The 20,721-nt window shown below is 50.5% G+C and overlaps 1 protein-coding gene and 2 long non-coding RNA genes across 22 annotated transcripts in view; 1 reads left to right on the top strand and 2 right to left on the bottom strand.

Moving 5' to 3' along the window:
* The window catches only part of FERMT2 (FERM domain containing kindlin 2), a 99,047-nt gene extending 97,097 nt beyond the window's left edge, over positions 1–1,950 (bottom strand). For 7 of the 20 annotated variants that reach the window (XM_005290234.5, XM_024105488.3, XM_024105489.3 and 4 more), the window contains exon 1: positions 1,812–1,945. The gene's annotated coding sequence lies outside the window, so the exon portion shown is untranslated. Of the gene's footprint in view, positions 1–1,713 lie in introns of all 20 variants that reach the window. The other 13 variants (XM_065593911.1, XM_065593914.1, XM_065593918.1 and 10 more) reach the window with 9 other exon arrangements.
* Positions 1,951–2,922: 972 nt separating this feature from the next.
* Positions 2,923–7,923, top strand: LOC101953212 (uncharacterized). The gene is made up of 3 exons (XR_255513.4): positions 2,923–6,195; positions 7,318–7,432; positions 7,787–7,923. It is a non-coding gene; the product is annotated as an uncharacterized LOC101953212 (long non-coding RNA).
* Positions 7,924–8,040: 117 nt separating this feature from the next.
* On the bottom strand, positions 8,041–19,427 carry LOC135983234 (uncharacterized). The gene is made up of 3 exons (XR_010600831.1): positions 18,806–19,427; positions 13,692–13,888; positions 8,041–8,169 (listed from the first exon to the last, which is right to left on the bottom strand). It is a non-coding gene; the product is annotated as an uncharacterized LOC135983234 (long non-coding RNA).
* Positions 19,428–20,721: the final 1,294 nt, after the last annotated feature.

Genomic DNA, 20,721 nt, shown 5'->3' with positions numbered 1-20,721 from the left:
CCCCATACACACTGCCTCCAATGGGGCCACCCCCCAACCCACACACTGCTTCCAATGGGGCCACCCGCCAGTGCCACCCCCCCATACACACACACTGCCTCCAATGGGGCCACCCCCCCCACACACACACACTGCCTCCAATGGGGCCACCCCCCAGTGCCACCCCCCCATACACACTGCCTCCAATGGGGCCACCCCCCAACCCACACACTGCTTCCAATGGGGCCACCCGCCAGTGCCACCCCCCCATACACACTGCCTCCAATGGGGCCACCCCCAACCCACACACTGCTTCCAATGGGGCCACCCGCCAGTGCCACCCCCCCCATACACACTGCCTCCAATGGGGCCACCCCCCAACCCACACACTGCTTCCAATGGGGCCACCCGCCAGTGCCACCCCCCCATACACACTGCCTCCAATGGGGCCACCCCCCAGTGCCACCCCCCCATACACACTGCCTCCAATGGGGCCATCCCCCAGTGCCACCCCCCCATACACACTGCCTCCAATGGGGCCACCCCCCAGTGCCACCCCCCCATACACACTGCCTCCAATGGGGCCACCCCCCAGTGCCACCCCCCCATACACACTGCCTCCAATGGGGCCACCCCCCAACCCACACACTGCTTCCAATGGGGCCACCCGCCAGTGCCACCCCCCCATACACACACACTGCCTCCAATGGGGCCACCCCCCCCACACACACACACTGCCTCCAATGGGGCCACCCCCCAGTGCCACCCCCCCATACACACTGCCTCCAATGGGGCCACCCCCCAACCCACACACTGCTTCCAATGGGGCCACCCGCCAGTGCCACCCCCCCATACACACTGCCTCCAATGGGGCCACCCCCAACCCACACACTGCTTCCAATGGGGCCACCCGCCAGTGCCACCCCCCCCATACACACTGCCTCCAATGGGGCCACCCCCCAACCCACACACTGCTTCCAATGGGGCCACCCGCCAGTGCCACCCCCCCATACACACTGCCTCCAATGGGGCCACCCCCCAGTGCCACCCCCCCATACACACTGCCTCCAATGGGGCCACCCCCCAGTGCCACCCCCCCATACACACTGCCTCCAATGGGGCCACCCCCCAGTGCCACCCCCCCATACACACTGCCTCCAATGGGGCCACCCCCCAGTGCCACCCCCCCATACACACTGCCTCCAATGGGGCCACCCCCCAGTGCCACCCCCCCATACACACTGCCTCCAATGGGGCCACCCCCCAACCCACACACTGCTTCCAATGGGGCCACCCGCCAGTGCCACCCCCCCATACACACACACTGCCTCCAATGGGGCCACCCCCCCCACACACACACACTGCCTCCAATGGGGCCACCCCCCAGTGCCACCCCCCCATACACACTGCCTCCAATGGGGCCACCCCCCAACCCACACACTGCTTCCAATGGGGCCACCCGCCAGTGCCACCCCCCCATACACACTGCCTCCAATGGGGCCACCCCCAACCCACACACTGCTTCCAATGGGGCCACCCGCCAGTGCCACCCCCCCCATACACACTGCCTCCAATGGGGCCACCCCCCAACCCACACACTGCTTCCAATGGGGCCACCCCCCAGGGCCACCCAGCCATCCACCCTCACACTGCCTCCAATAGGATCCCCCCCTCAGTGCCACACGCACACCCCGGCTGCCTCCACTGGGATCCCCCTCAGTGCCCCCCCCGTACCCTCGGGCTGCTCCAATGGCGGGAGCGGACCGAGCGGCCCCAGGGCCGGGCTGCGGCTGGGTTCCAACCCCCCCTCGGCTCCAAAGGCCGCGGCTCACCTCCGGCTCGGCGCCTGCAGCCCGGCTCGGCCCGGGCCGTCCGGTCCCGCAGGAGCTACTCGGGAGCTGTCCCTCCTCCTCCCCGCGCCGCCCGACCGCGTCCCCTGCCCCCCAGAGCCGCTGCCTAGGGGCCGCTGCGGGCGGGGGGCGGCTCCAGCCCAATGCCGAGGAGCCGCTGCCCTTTTATGGAAGCGAAGGACGGAGCGCGGGGCGCGGAGCCAACATCCGGGCCTGCAGGAGGGGCCGGCCCGGGACCCCCGGCCCGCCCGCGGCGGGCACCGAGCCTGGCTGCGGGGGGAGGAGGCGTTGGGTCATGGGGACTGTGGGGGAGAAGGGGCATAATGGGGGTCACGGGGGCTGTGGGGCTGGAAGGTCCCGTGGGGATGGGAGCGTTGGGGCAGGGAGTGGAGATCATGGGGGTTTGGGGGCAGAGAGGGGGTGTGGGGGTCACAGGGGCAGTGAGGGGGAGAGGGGGCATAGGGGACGGGGATGAGGGTCATGGAGGCCGTGGGGGTGGGGGCATTGGGGCAGGGACAGGGAAAGAGGGGCTGGGGGTCATGGGGCCAGAGAGGGGGTATGGGGTGGGGGTCATAGGGGTGTTGGGGCACAGAGGGGGAGAGGGGGCATCGGGGAAGGGATGAGGGTCATGGAGGCTGTGGGGGTGGGGGCATTGGGACAGGAAGGGGGAATGGGGGTGGGGGGCATGGGGCAGTGAATGGGAGAGGGGGGAATAGGGGAAGATGATGGGGGTCATGGAGGCTGTGGGGGCTTTGGAGCAGGGAGGAGATGGGGGCCATGGGGCCTGTGGGGGGAATGAAAGGGGGCATGGGGAGCATGTGTTGGGGATTTGGGGTGTCACAGGGCTGTGTGAGGGGAATGCAAGGAGACGGGAGGAGGAGGCATTGGGTATTTGGGAACCATGGGGGCTATGAGAGGGAATGAAAAGGGAAGGGGGTGCTGGGGATTTGGGAGGGTCATGAGGGCTGTGGGAGGGGGTAGAAGGGGATGTTGGGGACTTGGGAGATCATGGGGAGAGGGAAGGGGGACATGCAGGACTGTCTGGGAAGTGTTAACAAGGGAAAGTGGGAGCAAAGGGGCCAGAGGACCAGTTAGGGGACAGGGATGTGTGGGGCATAGGAGAGGGGTTGTGGGGAAGCAGGACGTTGGGGTGGGGCGTGGGGGCTGTGGTATATGCTCTTTGTGCCTGGACAGTGTGGTTATTTGGTGCTTTCCAACCACTCAGAGCAGTGGTTCTCAACCTGTTTACCACTGTGGGCCGCAGGTTGAGAACCACAGTGTGTGTTGTCCCCGTCTCCCTCCCCCGTCCCCCACCACAATCCCTCCACAATCCCTTATGCCTAGTGCCCCCGCCAAGAGTGGGGCCAGGAACAGAGCACTTGGCCAGGCAGCCGGGACCTGGACCCCCACGTGGGACTGGGCATCTGGACGCTGGACCCTGCAGAGGGGCCAGACACCAGACCCCTATGCGGGGCCGGACCCTGGGACCCCGCTGTGCGGGGTCGGTTGTCCAGACCCGGAAGTGCGGGGCCGGGCATCCGGTAGCTGGACCCACACCCTGGAACTGGGCAGCCGGAGCCAAGGATCCTGCAAAACGGGGCCAGGCAGCCAGAGCCCTGGTCCCTGCTGCATGGGGTCTGGCAGCTGGACCTGGGACCCCACTGGGTGGGGCTAGGCAGCCAGACCTCGGGACCCTACCGTGCAGGGCCAAGTGTTTGGACCCCGGGCAGCCTGCAGTCGGACCTGGACACCCTCCCACCTCGTGTGGGGCCTAGCAGCTGGACCCAACCCCTGCAGCTGAGCACCACCTGAAACCTGGCGGTGGTGCAGCACCCCAGCAAAGCTCTAAATCCCAGTACCCCCCATCCCCTCACTGCCCAGAGCCTCCCTCCCCAACCTACCCATTGACCCAATCTCTCCCACTCCCTGCAGCACTCACCAGCCCCCTGCTGGCAGCAGCACTCCTGCAGGCTGCCTTACTCTTTCTCTCCCCTTCTGCCAGCCCCGCCCCCTGCCAGATCCAGGGCCGTCTTTAGGCATATGCAGCTGTGTAGGGCACCATGAAATTTGGGATTTCATGGCGCCCTAGGCAGCTGCGTGCTGCATACGCGGCAGCACCAGCCCCGGCGACCAGCTGCATCCCTCGTCTGGTCCCCCTGGAAGGGCCAGGGCCATCCCTGAGGGGGGCGTGGGGCCCTGGACAACTCCCTCCACCCTGCCTCTTACCCTTCCCCCCTGCTCCACCCCCGGTCCGCTCCCATTCCGCCTCTTCCCCCAGCGACCCCGCATTCACTGGCACCGGCGGGAAGTGGAGAGACCCGGCCCCAGCCTGCTCCACTTCCCTTGCCCCAGCCCCAGCCCTGTCGTTCAGGTTGGGGAAAGGACCGCCCCAGGCTCTCACCGGCGGCGGGAAGCGGAGCGCCGCGGCTGAGAACTGGCGGAGTAGAGCGGGCTGGGGGTGGGCTGCTCTGCTTCCCGCTGCTGCCGGTGAGTGGGGGATCCCTTCCCCCAAGCCCCCTCCCCTGAGCGACATGGGTGGGGGCCGGGGCGAGAGAAACGGAGCGGGCTGTTCCCGGCCCCCTGCTAATCTCCGGGGCCACTGTGGGGCCTCCAAAAGTGGCCCTCACACTCCTGCCTCACAGACCGGGGAGGCCTGCAGCACCACACAGCCCAGCCGCAGGGGGGGCTGCGTAGGGCGCCCAAATGGCTAGGGTCAGCCCTGGCCAGACCAGTGTGGCAAATTTTGGATTTTTTTTTAGCACACAGATGTGTGCTAATTGGGCCGCATGCAGCCCACGGGCCGCAGTTTGAGAACCACTGAGTCAGAGAGATCCATGGATCAAGTTGTTTGTGAGGGGTTTGGGGTGTGATGGACTGAAATGTCGACCAGTCTAGGCTGCCAACGGACTGGCGTGACAACCTGGCTTTCAAGGAAATAAAGGACTGCCTGAAAAATATGAGGGTGAAAGGCAAATTGTCTGCTTCCCATTTGGCCCCCGTTTTAAATTTAGCAAGGACCTGCTTTTAGAAAACCTTATAGCAACACAAACTGCCTTCCACAGTTTGTACTTTAACACAGTTGCTTAAAAACAGCATTCCCACAAAATTCCAATGGAAATATGTTTTGAAGCAAACAAATAGTGCCCACGTGGTGGTGTGTGAAAGTTGCAGGCTACAGCAAGTGGGAGCTGAAAGTGAAACTGACCATAAGCAAAACTGGATTCACTTTTATTGTTATGCACATTGTGGGGACACCCACAGTAAGTTAGGCGCTTTCCAAACTCAGAGGAAGACGGTCCCAGCCACAAAGAGCTTACAGTGTAAAAACGACAAACTATAAAGGAAAAAGGGATGTAGTACGCAAGCAGAGTGATGAATTGCGTGTTTCGCTGTAGCTTATTTTTAGATTTCCCTCTGATCATCCTCCCTTCACAGGTTAGCCCTCTCTGCTTTCGCCACAGCATTTCCTACCTTCAAATCTAGTGGTCTTTTATGCCCCTCTGTACCTGTACCTCCCTCATAAAGATGACTCTAGTCAATCATGTGATAAGTAAGTGAAATAGTAAGTAGATGGCTTAGGCCCAGATCCTACAGACTTTTAAACTTTGCAGGCTTAGAGACTTAATAAACGGAAAATTATACCGAGCTAACTATATGTATTAGGGTTGTGATTTTTTTAAGTAGTTATACCAGTACAGACCTATTGTGAACACAGTCATATCCATATAAAGATGAACAGGAGGACTTGTGGCACCTGTTCTTCTTTTTGCGGATACAGACTAACATGGCTGCTACTCTGAAACTTTCCATATAAAGATGTAGCTTATTGGTCTTCCTGTGTGGAAATGTGATATTGGTGTAAGCATTTTTATACCATTATAACTGTCATAAGAGGAGAGTTGTACTGCTTTAACTATAGCAGTGTAGTTCAAGCAGTTTAGACAAATCCTAAACTAGTTTCCTGTGAGTGTGTGGCAGAATTTTATCTGCAGGAAGGATTTAAGAGAGGAGAGGGAAGTGGTTTTGTGGGCTGATCCCAAAAGGGTGTTTTTTCTATAGAGCTGCTTGAAACTTTATTTTGTGTTTGTGGGAATTTTGAAAGCATGCTCATGCCATTGTTCTTATTTCTAAATTAACCAGTTTTTCATTTTCTGCAGGTTTTAAAAAAAAATTTTCCCCATTTTCAAAATCAACAGTTTTCAAAAAATAAAATGATCAAATTTCTAATTTTTTAAAATGTATATAAAATAGATCAGATTTTTGCATTATAGACCCCTCTTCTTTTTTCAGTTGGTCATAAATTGCTGGGACGGAGAGGGAGAATGTTTGGAGCTGAAACTTTCCATGCTTAGGCTTAGCTCTAAAGGTGACTTTCTTTTCTTTTTTTTTTAAAAGAGTGAGCTAAATTGTTTTTGGATTGTGAGCAATTGGGGTGGGTAGAAACACTTTCCTACTCTAAGAAATTGTGTGTGTGTGTGTGCGCGCGCACACACACATACACATGCAGTGTTTGAATTAGGCCATCCGTGGATAATTTAGGCAATCTTAATATACCTAGGCATAAGAATAGCCAAATTATCATTACTTCAAATTCATGGCAGATCAGAGATCATTGTGCAAATCTATATTTTAGAAAATTATGTTTCATACAACATATGAATTGTTCCTTCTGGCCTAACACTCTATGAACTACGAACTGTATTTAAATTAGAGTTTGAATTGACATGAAAGTGGAAAAAAAGTTCTCTGCTCCCTTTACTCCACCATCCAATGATACACATGTCCCAACAAGGCTACTAACTAGGCAATGTAGTCTGGGGTGATCCTAGCAGGATGTCAGACTGATGGGCTTTAGTTTTAATATATAAAATCAGCTATGTGGATGTTAGACAGGCTGCGCTGTTCTTCATAAGAGAAAACAGGAGAAGGGAGGGACTCAGACACCTCTCAAAGGTCCTTTTGTGTCCAAAAACTTTGTCCCCACCAGCTTCCAAGAAGGTCTTGCCTTTCCTAGAGAATATACTTTCTAAAGGAGTTGTGGGCTTCATCCTGCACCATTAAAGTTAGTCAGAGTTTTTCCATTGATGTGAATGGATGCAGGATCAAGCCCTATAATAGAGGCTTTAATCTGTTATAGCATTTTTACTATTACAATTACAAAAATTAGTCATGTAAGATATGTCTACACAGCATCTCGGAGCGCACCACACAGGCCGAGTCCACAGCCTTTTGGTGGTGGGGCTCACACCAGCGCACTAAACAAAAGACGTAGATGGTGCTTTGATATTAGCTTGTGGGGTAGGCTTTAGAGCCAAGCTGCAGCCCAAATGGCAACGTTAAAGCAATGTCTGCATAGCTGTTTTGAGCATGCTAGTGCAAGCTGTGCTGACATAAGTCCAGGCCCAGGCTGGCTGGGAGGTTTGTTCCCCGATGCAGTGTAGACAAACCCATATAGGTTTATAACTTTTTTTTCCTGTTTCCCCTGTAGCCTTACAACAACTGTGGTTTCTGGGAGCCTCTAAACAAGTCATCCTCAACCCTCTCAAGGTCTGTGTACCTAGCCCTCTGCTTTGTTCGGAGACTTGCAGAATTTTGTTTACATGGTGAGTGACTAAGAAAAAGGAGCAATTGTTTTAACATTTAGATGTTTCGAAACACTGCATTATGTTGAGTTGCTCCAAACTGAAAACACTGGGGTAATAGTTATTACACATGGGATAGTGTCAATTTAAAAATTTGGCCTAGATCTTGAGTTGGTGTAGCTCTGTTGAAGCAAATAATGCTGTAGCCTTGTCAGCTTCATACTATGGTATGGATGGGCCATTGTATTCCTGTACAAATTTTGCATGTTTGTTTGAATGAAATTGGACAAAGCTCTGATCTGTACAGTCTTATAACTTAGTCTTGCATAGAGCTGTTGTATGACATTTCCCCTAATACTTTTCCTTTCCTCCCAGAATTTTGTGGTTCAACCATGTGAGCTTAGATATGCAGTCAGTCTTATCTCAAATCCTCTACTGAAACTCAAAAGCAAGATTGAAAATGTAAAGCTGAGGCACTTGCGTCAGCAGCAGTAAAGTAGCTGTGAGCTCTTCTCCCTGTTCCTAACAACTGCTCGCTCTTGAAAAGCAGCAATAGCCAAATAAGGTGCCGAAGCACAGGACCGAGATTTAGACATAAATGATACCTACCAGATCTGCCTTCAGTTTAGCTCCCACGCCTGACACTTCTTGTGGACTTCTGCCTTTTCTTTCTGCAACTCGAAGTAGAATGCTTTCTCTGTGACTCTGCGGGCAGTTTTATTTAGAAAACAGCTATCCCCGCTGGCGCTGGTTGGACTCTGCAACAATTGGTTCGTTAGATAAATATAGCCCACTTTTCTGTTTATAAACAATACAACCCAAAATCTTGTTTGCTCAAATGTTCATAAGTAGCAAATGTAACAGGACACAGACCTGCTCAAAGGAAACCGCTGTTTCGAATCCTAAGGAATGTTCATGAACACTGCACTATTCGCCCAACTCTAGATTGTTGCCTTTCTATCTGAGCTGAATTTACTCTTCAGCAAAGGCAACATTTCTGAAAAATCCTAGAAAGGAGAAGACAGGAGCAAGCTTTTTCTCCGTGGCGTTTTTGCATTTGTAATGTGTTACTTCCTATATGCTTTTAATAATAATTATTAAAATAATCATTTCGTTTGTGTGTTTATATTTCCCTTACATAACACCTTCCATCTGAGGATTTCAGAGTGCTTTACAGACTTCATTTAATTAGCTTCATCCATTACTTTCCTCCCTCGGAAACATTTTGAAAAAAAAAATGTAATACTGAGAGTAAATTCGGAAGAGTAGCAAGTAAAAAGAGCTTAGGCATGGGAATAATGGCACCCACCCCAATCAGATAGAATGAGAATCAATAGAAGAAAATTCTGCAGCTGTAAGTGGTTTAGCAGATCTGCTACATTGCTCCCTGTCCCTCAAATATTCCACCCAGCCCTCCTCCCCTAACAATGCCCCTGCTGACCACTGAGAGCTAGGGTTCCTTTCCCTCCAAGGGAATTACTGCCTTGTCCAAGTACTCTATGCCCTGGTCTACACTGTGTGTGTGTGTGTGTGTGTGTGTGTGTGTGTGTGTGTGTGTGTGTGTGTGTGTGTGTGTGTGTGTGTGTGTGTGTGTGTGTGAAATCGATCTAAGTTACGCAACTTCAGCTACGTGAATAATGTAGCTGAAGTCGACATACTTAGATCTACTCACCACGGTGTCTTCACCGCGGTGAGTCGACTGCTGCCGTTCCCCCGTCAACTCCGCCTGCGCCTCTCGCAGTGCTGGAGTACAGGAGTTGACGGGAGAGGGCTCGGGGGTCGATTTATCGCATCTAGACTAGATGCGATAAATCGATCCCCGCTGGATCGATCGCTGCCCACCCATCCGCTGGGTAGTGTAGACATACCCTCAGATTGCAAAACCTGCTTTCTGTGAGCCCAGATGATCTCTGCAGCCTGTTTATATTCTGCTGCCCACTTATTTCAACAGCACTGACACACGGTTGAACTTGAGTGCCGTTGTCCCTGTGATTGACTGGAACACCTTGCAGGGTGGAATGCAGCAGCATATAAACAGAGCTAACCAGTAATATGAAAACCCTACTCTTAAACCTTGCATGGGGGGCAGGGGGAGGAAATCGCTCCATCTATTTCCTGGTGACTGTCTGGCATGAGAGTACTTGCCAGAAGTTCATAGTATTACTGACAAGAGCTGGTGAATAGTGAAAAATTTTTGAACATGAGAGCTCATTTGGTCCAGCCAGATTAGTCCGCTTTATACTTTACCATTTCACAGATGTTTGTATGACTGATTTTTGTTCACCTGAATATTAGGGGAGAGTCTTTTATTCTCGTGCTCAAGCGCATTCACTGCTCTGCCTACATACATAATTATTCAAGGGCACTGTAACAGAAAGGAAGGATTGGCTTGCGGTTAAAACACTGGACGGGGCGTGGGAAATTTTGTTTCTAGCCCCAGCTTGGTCACAGGCTTCTTGTGTAACCTTGGGTAAATCACTTATCTCTGCATGTGTCAGTTCCCCATCTGTAAAATGGGAATAATGCTACTTCCTGTCTGGTTTATCTACTTAGAACATAGACGGTCTCTTACTGTGTTTTGTACAGTGTGTAGCACGACAGGGCCTTGATCTCAAGTGCCCCTAGATGCCACTGTATTACAAATCATTAATAATAATTTTGACACAAGAAAAATAAGTGTGAAATCTATTAGACAGACAATAAATCTGGTTGGTTGTCTTCCTTAGGAAGGAGCTCAGTTATATTTAAATATGAATCTATAGCTATAATAATGATGCTTAGCTTGTATATAGTAAGATCTCATCAGTAGAACTTAAGTGCTTCAGCCAAATACGTTCTTTCTTATGCAATAGGTCAGGAAAATATTTTAAATATCCCAACGTTTCCTAGGCCTTCTCATCTTCTACAGCTCTCACCACAAAAGGGCCCCATGGGCTCTGCCTGCCTCATTCAAAGCTCTAATGGTTTCTTCAGGCATCACCATTGTTTATAAAATGGAACAGAAACCATGCCTTCTGACGACCAAATACCTACTTCAAAATACTGAATATCCAAAGGATCGCTTGCTACAGACAGTTCATGAAAACCCAACCAGGTTCTTCAACAGTGTGTTAAACATTGACAAATTGTCGTGGACAATTCCTGAACAGAAGACAGGGCCAAATTCTGCCAATAAATTGTTCATAACAAATAGTTTGAACAGCTCTAGTGGCTACACTTAGTTTAGATTTTTCAGACATTTTACTGTCGAAGTTAATCTTCAGTCTAGTTCCTTTGTCTTTCATGTGCTGTCATATGGAAACTATGTGAGCTTGCACTTCCAACACTAGCTCCAAAATCACGAATGCTAGAGAGTGGGGCTGTTGCAATTTCCCAGAAGGGAGTCAAGTTGTGGGCTTCAGCCAAACCACCTTGGGTCAGACGTGATTGGTACTCTCTATCAAAGGACAGCCCATAGAATCACAGAGTTTAAGTCCTGATGGAACCATTATGATCATCTAGTCTGAGCTCTTGCATAACACAGGCCAAAGAATCTCACCGACTGGTTCTTGTATTAAGCTCAAATTCTGTTTGAGCACTGAAAGACACTGTGCCTTGATGTAAGGATGTCAAATGAGAGAGACTCCACCTCCTCCCTAGTTGTTCAAGTAGTTAATTACCCTCACTGTTAAAAACTGCACCTCGTATGTGATTTGTCTAGCTTCAGTTTCCAAGCACTGGTCTTGTTATGCCCTTGTCTGCTAAATAAAGAGTCCTCTCAGATCAGAAATGATCTCCTCATATGCTGCAGGAAGTGGTGCTGATGTTTGAACAGGTTGCAACACTGCCCCAATGATATAACACAGGGATTCTTAACAGTGAACCATCTCTTCAGAGAGATTGTTGTGTGGACAGATTCCTCTCCTGTTGACAGTCCCCTAGGACTGCCTTCCCCCTCTTTACAATAGCATAACATCTCCAGGGAAACTACAGCAATGACTTACTTGGAAAAGTAATATTAAGATGGTATTTGCATATTCTTTGCTGGGTTCTAGGAGGAGAGCCAGCATTGTTTCACCAGCCACCTTGGACCACAGTTTGAGAACCACTGCTCTAAGTTGTCTGATATTAGAGCGCATCCTGCTAATGGAGGTGCCGGCTCTAGGCTGAAATACAAAACTGAGGCCCTCACCACTTTGCGGTTATTAAAAAACCTCCATGGAATTCTCCATAGTAGATGGGGTGTTCGCTTCAGCTTTCTGGCTAAATTCCACATTCTGTCTACCGACAGTTATTACTATGGAATATTTTTCAAAGTCTGTCTTGCATTATTGTGTATTCTTGCTACACCAACCACGTAAAGGCTGCCATCTTCCACCCCAGAGAGAGCTGCATTTTGGTGATGTAATCCCTCTATGAAATCAGTTTGTTGCGCTCTCTGGCTGAAAGGGAGTGTTTAAATGCCAGTCATGGCCATTTATTATGAGAAGATAAATACTGTAGCAGAGATGCAGCTCAAAGCTGATTCCAAGAATGCCTTGCAGGGTGGCTGATTGGAATTAAAGCTGGAAGGTCAGCAGAAATGCCAACCCACATTTTAAAAAAAAGTGATGTTTTTTGTTTGCTTTCTTATTTTTGCACCTATGACCGTCACAGTTTCAAGCTTTTTCCACAGCCGTAAGGGCTTCCTTTTATCTGACTTTTAAAAAAACAAAGTTGAAACTTAAAGACCCAGCTCCTGTGGATGTAAGAAAAAATACCAACTATAGAGCTGCACACTAAAATTCCTGGAGTTGACAGTACTGGATGACTGGAAAAAATATCAATATAATTATTCACCGACCATCAGGAAAAAAACTTCACCAGTCATTTGCTGACTGTTGTTCTACTATCTAAAGACCTGACCAAATAGTGGAAAACATCTATTTGTAAACAATTTGTTGGGCAGCCAGTGGGAAAAAAATGCATCAAATACATTATTCATAAATTAATGGAGATATCCCATCTCCTAGAACTGGAAGGGACCTTGAAAGGTCATCAAATCCAGCCCCCTGCCTTCACTAGCAGGACCAAGTACTGATTTTGCCCCATTGGCCTGCTAAACCCAGGGTTGTGAGTTCAATCCTTGAGGGGGCCACTTGGGGATCTGGGGCAAAATCATTCTTCATAAATGCTATTCAACCATCTCCAGTGAGAATGCTGAGATAGCAGCCAGAGGCTCTGCACGCCTTCACAGGGGAGTAAACACCGAAGTATTCTTCACCAGCATTGCAAAAACAAAGCAGCCTCAGCTAAACAAGGGAAATAAAGTTCTAGTCTATCAGATCCAGTACCCATCGCCGTGGGATTTGCACCCTACCTTCCTCCCGTCCATCTATGATTTGTAATGAGTTGTGAACATGAAAATCTTGGTGTCCACTTAAATGCCGACATTATTAAGCACGGCAATTTAAAAAGCACACACGCAAGCCAAGACATTAAACCAAACCACATTTTCCTTTATCACTTTCCTTCCCCCACATTCTTCTAGGATGGGCTTTTTGCCCAAGTTCGTCCAAACAGGGCTTTTTTCTCACACTGTTAGCCCTTGACTGGAGTTTTCCCTGGGTTGTTAGCAGGCTACCCACCTTTGTAGGACATGCATTTAGCTTCAGGCTAGGCTGATGACTGTCATGTAATAATTGTTTCAAACTGTTTACACAAATCACCTGGAAGGAAGCTCTGGGAAGAGCCAAGCCTAGGGTTTGTTCCCAGAGACTCAGGGCTCAGCTCTCATTGAAGCCAGAATCCAAGTCTCAGTTTTGATCTTTGGTGTGTGCAGAGTCGGGCTTCTGCTATTTTAACAAGTGTCTCCCACAAAAAAACCCTCCAAAACCCTGTCTCCTTAAGGAGTGATAAACCTTGTCTAGTAGGGCGCCTGTGTTTGCAGAGGAGAGAAACTAGCGACTTGGGGACAGATTCCCTGTGTAAACAGAAATGCTTTTTCCTGGCTGTAATCAAGGAAGGAGGCAGACGAGCTTCTATCAGTAATTGCACTGACTGGAAATGTTTATCTTTGCTGGCGAGGCAAATCCATGGTGGAGCACACTGTCCTGTTGTGTAATCTGGAGGTGGGGTAGGGGTGGAGACCTTGTAGGCGACTCCAGGAGGCCCATTCATCCCATCAGTGCTTTTGAAAATACCTGATGCCTGAGGCAATCTGGTGCATTCCAGAGCAAATTGTTGTCATGACTGGGAGCAGGCCCATCTGTGGTAGGGATGTGGCCACATACAGAGAGGGATGACCACACCAGAGGCTCACCTTATCTGTCCCTTCAAGGGACTCCTTGTTACATTTGTCCTACAGTCTGATCTTCAATGTGTATTCCGAACCTCCCTGCAAGAAGAGGGCACATGATGTCCAGATCTCACCCTCACATGCAGAAGGGTGGCAGATGCTTCCCCAAGCTTTTCATACTTGTACACGTAGCCATTAGTCCTGCAGTCATAATACTCAGGCTGAAATAGACAAGATAGAAGGTTAATGGAAAATTCCTCAGTATGGGAAGTACCACTTGAAAGTGCAAAACGTCCTACAGCATTAACAAAACTATTCCCGACTCCCCCAACATTTACCATGGGATAAGGACTGTAGAATTCCTCAGTTTAAGAGGTCTCTGTAGAAGAATTAGGAACAAACATTTAGGTTCTAAGATGTTCTTTCAATGCATGCCAGGAATGGTGACGCAGCTACTGACCTTGGCTTCTTTGGGGGTGTTAATTGCAAAGCTTGTCTCCCCGTCCCCCCGGGGAACTTCATCTAGGATGTCACTTTTCCTCCTGTTGCCACTGCACTGGATATAGTTGGTGGCTTTTTAAGCCCCTCCTGTTCTGATCATGAAGAGGTGATTGTGTGAGGAAGGTGAAGATCTCCTGGACTCCTCTAGGAACTAGGCATCTCTGGATCATGCTAGGATTCCATAGCAAGCTATGCATTTCACACTGGAGGTCTCCTGCAGCACTGGTGGGGAAACAGGCTCCAAGCACTCACCTTAATAATGGGAGTCTTTCCAGTGACTTTAGTGGATATTAGCTTAGGCCCCAAATGGGCTACCTCAGATCTCCAGGAGCATCAACGGAGTGAGGGGCCACCAGTCACTTTGCCAAGGAGTCGTACAGATGATAAGGAAGGGTCCTTTGCTGCATGGAGCTGGAGTCTGGCCAAGAGAAGACTGGAGCAGAGCCCTGTATGATGTGGGAGGGGGATCTGAGGATTCATGTCATTTGGGTTTTAGGGGGGCATGGGGGAGTGATGGGGAATGGAGCTTCTGGTATTTGAGGGCAGGTGAGGAATCAACAAATATGCATGTGAGGATTCATGTCATTTGGGTTTTAGGGAGCCATGGGGGGAGGGATAGCTCAGTGGTTTGAGCATTGGCCTGCTAAACCCAGGGTTGTGAGTTCAATCCTTGAGGGGGCCACTTAGGGATCGGGGCAAAATCAGTACTTGGTCCTGCTTGTGAAGGCAGGGGGCTGGATTCAATGACCTTTCAAGGTCCCTTCCAGTTCTAGGAGATAAGATATCTCCATTAATGTAATGTAAATTTCAAATCTAGGGTTACCATATGTCCGGATTTTCCCGGACATGTCCGGCTTTTTGGTGCTCAAATCCATCCGGGGGGAATTGCCAATAAGCCGAACATGTCTGGGAAAATGCCGGCATCCCTGCCCCAGTCCCCTGCTTACCTGAGCGGCTCCGGCAGGCTGCGAGCTGCAGGCGGATTCCCCGCTGCGGCGACGGGTGCTGCTGCTGCTCCCCCAGACACCTCAGCTTTGTGTAGCTGAAGAGCCGAGCTGCCCCAGTGCTACCGGCTTCACGGTTTGCTGGGCAGCCCCCAGACCTCCAGACCTGCGCCCCCAGCCGGGCACTTCCTCTCCCGGGCTCTGGCTGCGCTGGGGAAGCGCCGGCCGGGGGCGCAGGGTCTGGAGGTCTGAGGGCTGCCCGGCAAACCGTGAAGCCAGTAGCGCTCGGGCAGCCCTTTTCGCGTGGCTGGGAGGGAGGAGGAGGGGGAATGCGGGGCGCTCAGGGGAGGGGGCGGAGTTGGGGCGGGGAAGGGGCGGGGCCAGGGCCCCGTGGAGTGTCCTCTTTTTAAAAACCTTTAATGTCGTAACCCTATTCAAATCAAAAGTTGAACCAAAAACCAAGAGCAAATGCCGAGGTTGTTAATCTGTCTCCACCTCTTTCATTTAACAGCACTGAAATATTCCATCACAGTCACGGCTGCTTGGTGGGGGTATAGCAGCCAAAAGCATAAACCACCAGAGCAGCGGCTCAGCTGAGAGAAGTGCTGTTCCTTTAAGGACTGGAAAGAAAACAAAGAGCTCATGTAGGCCCCAGCTCAGGAGTAGGATGAGGTCACCTCTGCACATGTAATGTAGCATGCAAGCAAATTAACTGCCCAGGCATAGCAAACAAGCCAGGCTGCAGGGAGACCAGTTTGATTTGCAGACACATTTCAGCTGTAAGCTTCCACATTATTAATGGCCCATCTAAGTGAAAGGGATTCATACTAAAAGATTATTTTTAATACTTCGCAATGTTATTCCCCTCATCCAGAGATCCCAGAGCGATTTAGAAATTGAAGTAACCGAAGGCAATAGCGGCCGTCCATGATGCAGGTATTGCAATCCCCACTTTTATAGAGGCACAGAGAGGATTCGATTGACTTAAAGTCTACAAGAAGCCTGCAGCAAAGCCCCCGGTGGAAAGAACCCAGATTTTCTGCCTTCCAGTCCTGTGGTTTAACCACAAGATAATTGTTCTTCTTAAAAGCATTGACAGTGCTGCCCCTTTAACCAATCATTGTCCGTATTAATTTCATATAACCACTAATCTCAAATGACACACACAAGTTTGTGGGGGTCTTCACTTGTAAGGTTTTATGTAACTTAGAACCCTGGCTATTGAATTGGGAAACCTTCCCCTTTAGACAGAGTTAATAAGTGACTGTTTGGAAGTTCGGCAGGTTGCACCGTAACGCCAGAACAGACTAAAACCGTTTTTTTTTAACAGAATAAACATGCTCTGCAGTGTGGATGTTTAGAAAACTAACATTAAAATGCCACATAAGCAGACTAACCCTGTTTGCTCAATAATATTGTTTCACTCGCTTCAAAATGGGAACTGCAGGCCTTAGACAAATGGTTTAAAAGATTGGCCAGTTTCACAGGTCCAGTGATGTGCTGGACAGAAGTGAGCTCCTGGGGGCAGCTGGTTGAAGGGCTGTTTGGGATGATTCCCAAGTCCCTTATCCCCACCCCCCCTTTGCAGCCCATATGTCCCTAGTACATCGGGGTCTCTTAGGCTAAAAGTGAACATTTTTGTAGGAAGTTTCTATATTGGCAGCACATCACTGCCCGGTCGGATGAGTTCATGTTTGCAAAGCAAGGGTAATTGGCCCCCTTCCTTTAGGCAGGAGTTCCAGTCTCCAACCAGTCCTGCCCATCTTTAACTGGGGCTGAGGACCAGCCCCTGGAAAATCTGGCCAGGATGTTCATCTTCCAAAGCCGTAAACAGGCAGAAATTAGATGCCCCCCATTTACAGAGCATTTTAAAGGGCCTGCGCTACTGAGCTGTAAAACTCTCGAAGGTTTGTGGTAATTGTAAGGGAAGGAGCTCCGTTAAGAGGTAGTCCTCCTGAGGCACTGACGCATCTGGGCTTTTTCCTCCCTCCACACTGGAAGAGGCCGTGAGCTCAGCTGAAGAGGACGCCTAGAGCATGGCAGTTATCCCTTTGTTCCATTCATCCTACTGCCATACAGCAATGGGGAAAGTCCCCGCAATTTGCAGCCAACTATGACAACTGCAGGACCAGATTCAGCGTGTGGCTATCGGCCTTCTCTGCCATGCTTCTGAACTCACAGCTCGTAGGTCTCCGAGGAGGATTTGAATACCAGGGCACCCGCTTAGCAGCACATTGCAGCTCACAGACCAGGCACTTGGGAATGCCTTGCTGTAGATGTGTCTCCCTAGGTGGTCATCCCATGCTTGGCACTATAGTATCAACTGCAGCTGGGACCAGCCATCCCCGAGCTGTACGAGCCCTAATGCAGGAGGCGGCGGCAGGGGTGACGTGCACCTTCTCTGATTTTGCCTCTCAGATCTCCTCACACTGTGGCTTGCTGTGGATCCCTACAGGGGCCAGCCTGCCTCCCCAGCAGCGCCACGTCCAAGCCTGGATCAGGCCCTTTTTCTCACAGCTTCAGCTTCGTTCCTTCCAACTAACACACTTCAGCACATCTGTCACCTCTTCCCTGCTAGCCTGGGATCTTCTGCAAGGGGCCGATCGATTCCCAACAGGTGCCCACTCTACCGGTCCCGTGTCTGAGAGAGTCACCATACTCCAGGGCCTGACATGACGGGGTGCCAGGCCCCAGCCTGATTCCTGTAGTACTCTTCCCCCCACCTTGACCCAGGGGCTTCCTACCAGATCCTGCCTGCTCCTGGCAGCAATCTCCCCAACAGGCCTACTCGCTGGCTTTTATAATCACCTGATCCCTGGCTGATCAGTCTGCCGAGGTAGCCGATTCAGTGAGGCTGCACCCAGCTCCCCTTAAAGGGCCAGCCACCCTGTGATAAACCCCTTGGAGACGCCTGCTGAGGAGCACGACGCCTCTTGCCCAAGTTACCTTCCCCCAGTGCTCCCAGTGGACGGTCAATGTCAAATTGTCTTGTGCCCCACCACTGGATTCCCCTGACGAGCTGTGTGCGGCCCGCGGACTGCAGGTTGCCCACCACTGTCCTAGACTGATACCAGACACCTCTGTGTTTTTGGGGAACCAGGGTGCAGTATCCAGCCTGACTCATGAAAGACACCCTCCCGCCCCCAGCCTCTGCTTAAACCAAAACCCATCAGAGGAAAAAACTTGCAGAGAGCAGTGAAGGGCGCTGGGAGACACACCTAGACCCCTCCTGACAAGGGTGACAAGATTAAGACATCTCCATTAGCATACAGAATGGAGAGCAGAGACAACTCCCCTAGCCTCATCTGCATGAAAGATGGGACAGGAAGACATCTCAGTTTACATACAGAATGGAGAACAGAGAACCACACTGAATTCTGGGACCAGAAAAAGCAGGGACGCACTGCATCATGGGAATCTCTGCTCCAGATGCTAATGAACCTATGTCTGCACACACACCCAGCTCAGCAATTATCAGACCAATTCTAGTAATGAATCCTTAATTGATATCCAAATACTGAAGCAGCCTAGTTGCATTCTGAGCTCCCTGGAAGAAAACACCACCCATAGCCAAGAGTGATCAGCTCCTATTGTCTAGTCTAAAGAAAACCCTTGAGTCATCAGCTTACCTATAAACAAATCTAGTGTTCTCCCTTCAACCATTGTAATTTCTCTACAAAAATCCCTACTCACTCTCCAGTCAGGGTTCTGATGCTTAGATCCAAACTATGCATCAGTTCCACTGGAACTCCATCTCCTGACTGATCCTGCTGGGGGCTCTGCCTGTCTCCAGCATTCAGGACCCTCAGTTACCACCATCATCTGGGAACCCTGACCAGTTCAAGCCTTGTGGAGTGGGTGAGATTTCCCTCCTTTCTCTCTCTCTGTTTTCCTTTCTACCTTAGCTATTAACCTTTAATCGTGTATGTTATGTTGGTTTGGCTCTTCTTGTGTAGTTATCACTATTATTCAATGAATAACTTTTATGGTTAAGTTGGTTGCTTCTCTCTCTCTTGCTGAACTTTACTCGTTTGTGTTTTTAGCTTCCCCCATTCACTCTACAGCAACGCTTCTTTGACCTAAGCTAAAGATCCCTGCAGCACCCAAAATACTGTGGGGTTTGCTCATCAAGTAGGTTACTGCCAGTGCAATTGTGATGTGAGAGTGGGGATAGGGACGTGCTGAATCTGGGATGCATAAGGGTAACCGCTTGAAAGTGCTGCTTGACCCAGTCCATGGAGCCCAGGGGCATATAAGGAGAGACAGCTTGAAAGTGCTGCTTCCTCCAGCTAGTGAGGCCAGAGACATATAAAGGGTCAGCTTGACAGTGCTGATTGACCCGGTCCGCTCAGACTTGCTCTGTTAATGTGTGTGTGTTCATCCGGTTCTGGGGCTGGAGAAACCCAGCCCTAGGGACCCTAGGTCCTGCAGGATAGCTCCATTGGGAGGGGACTTGCAGAAGGGAGAAGTAGAGCTCCATATAAAAACACAAGTGACACAAACAGTACATGGATAGAATTACAGAATCCCCTTCCCCAGAAGAGTAACCCGAATAAATGAGCATACCCCAAAGTAATGGGCACATCTGGTAACAAGACCATAATCCACCCAGTCCTAATTGCAATCCATTCATAGTCAGCCATGTTAAGCAATGATCCCCAGCCCTACATCTCCAGGGGACTGTGTATGGACATGCACTGCTGTCCTCTGTTGCACAACGCACATCAGACCAGATTAAGTATCTATTAGATTCTATTGTTTTCCTCTGAATAGCGGAGGAGCTGCTCCTTTCCCTCCTCAAGGGCTGCATTTCCGGAGCTCAGGGTCATGGGCCCCATTTCCGACTGCCACAGGTAAGTGGGTGGCTAACGAGTGTGATGCCGCCTGTGTATCCATTCATGGAGCATTATGAATGGATCTGCAGAGCAGTGGGTTCGAGAGGAATTTGATTAATGGCAGGAAAATGCCAGTCTAAAAACAATAAAACTGATAAACCCTGGGATGAAATGTAGCAAAAGCCATTCCTATCCGCTCCGGGTTTCTGTCGGGATATTCAGAGGACCAGAAAATGTAAGTGGGTGATTTAAATTATCTGCAGTTAATTTAACTCCATAGTTAATCCATGGACCACAAATCTTCAATTACAGGAACAAACTCTTCCACCCATGGGAGGAAAAGTGAATGACATGGGTGGAACTGAGACTGGATTGATTATAGCCTGATCAGGCGTATGTGTGACTTGGGTTTGAGGGCAACAGTCCTGAGGTTAGTTCTCATTATAAAAAATACCAGGCAGTTCGGCAAGATGATCTGTCCCCTGCGCAGGTCTAGAGTCGCCAAGGGTGCTGCAGAGCAGAGCGGGATGCAGCACCAGAGCTAAGCGGAGAAGGGCAGAGCAGAGGGCAGTTGCACGTCAGGACAGAGTTGTGTGTTCAAGCCCATCACCCTCCAGGTGCATTGTTTGGACTGGACTAGCAGGGGCGTGGCAGGCCCTGGAGGATGGCTGATGCCTTGACACAGAGCTGTGTTGATGGGGCCCGCTGGATGCTAGGGAAATGGTGGAATAAAGGAGACGTTGAGCTGCTTGGACACCCTCTGTTTCCTAGCGC

The sequence above is a fragment of the Chrysemys picta genome, chromosome 4 (genome assembly GCF_011386835.1).
Source record: "Chrysemys picta bellii isolate R12L10 chromosome 4, ASM1138683v2, whole genome shotgun sequence".
In the NCBI taxonomy this organism is placed as follows: Eukaryota; Metazoa; Chordata; order Testudines; family Emydidae; genus Chrysemys; species Chrysemys picta.
Note: the sequence above shows the minus strand (reverse complement) of the source record. Positions and strands in the feature narration are given on the sequence as shown.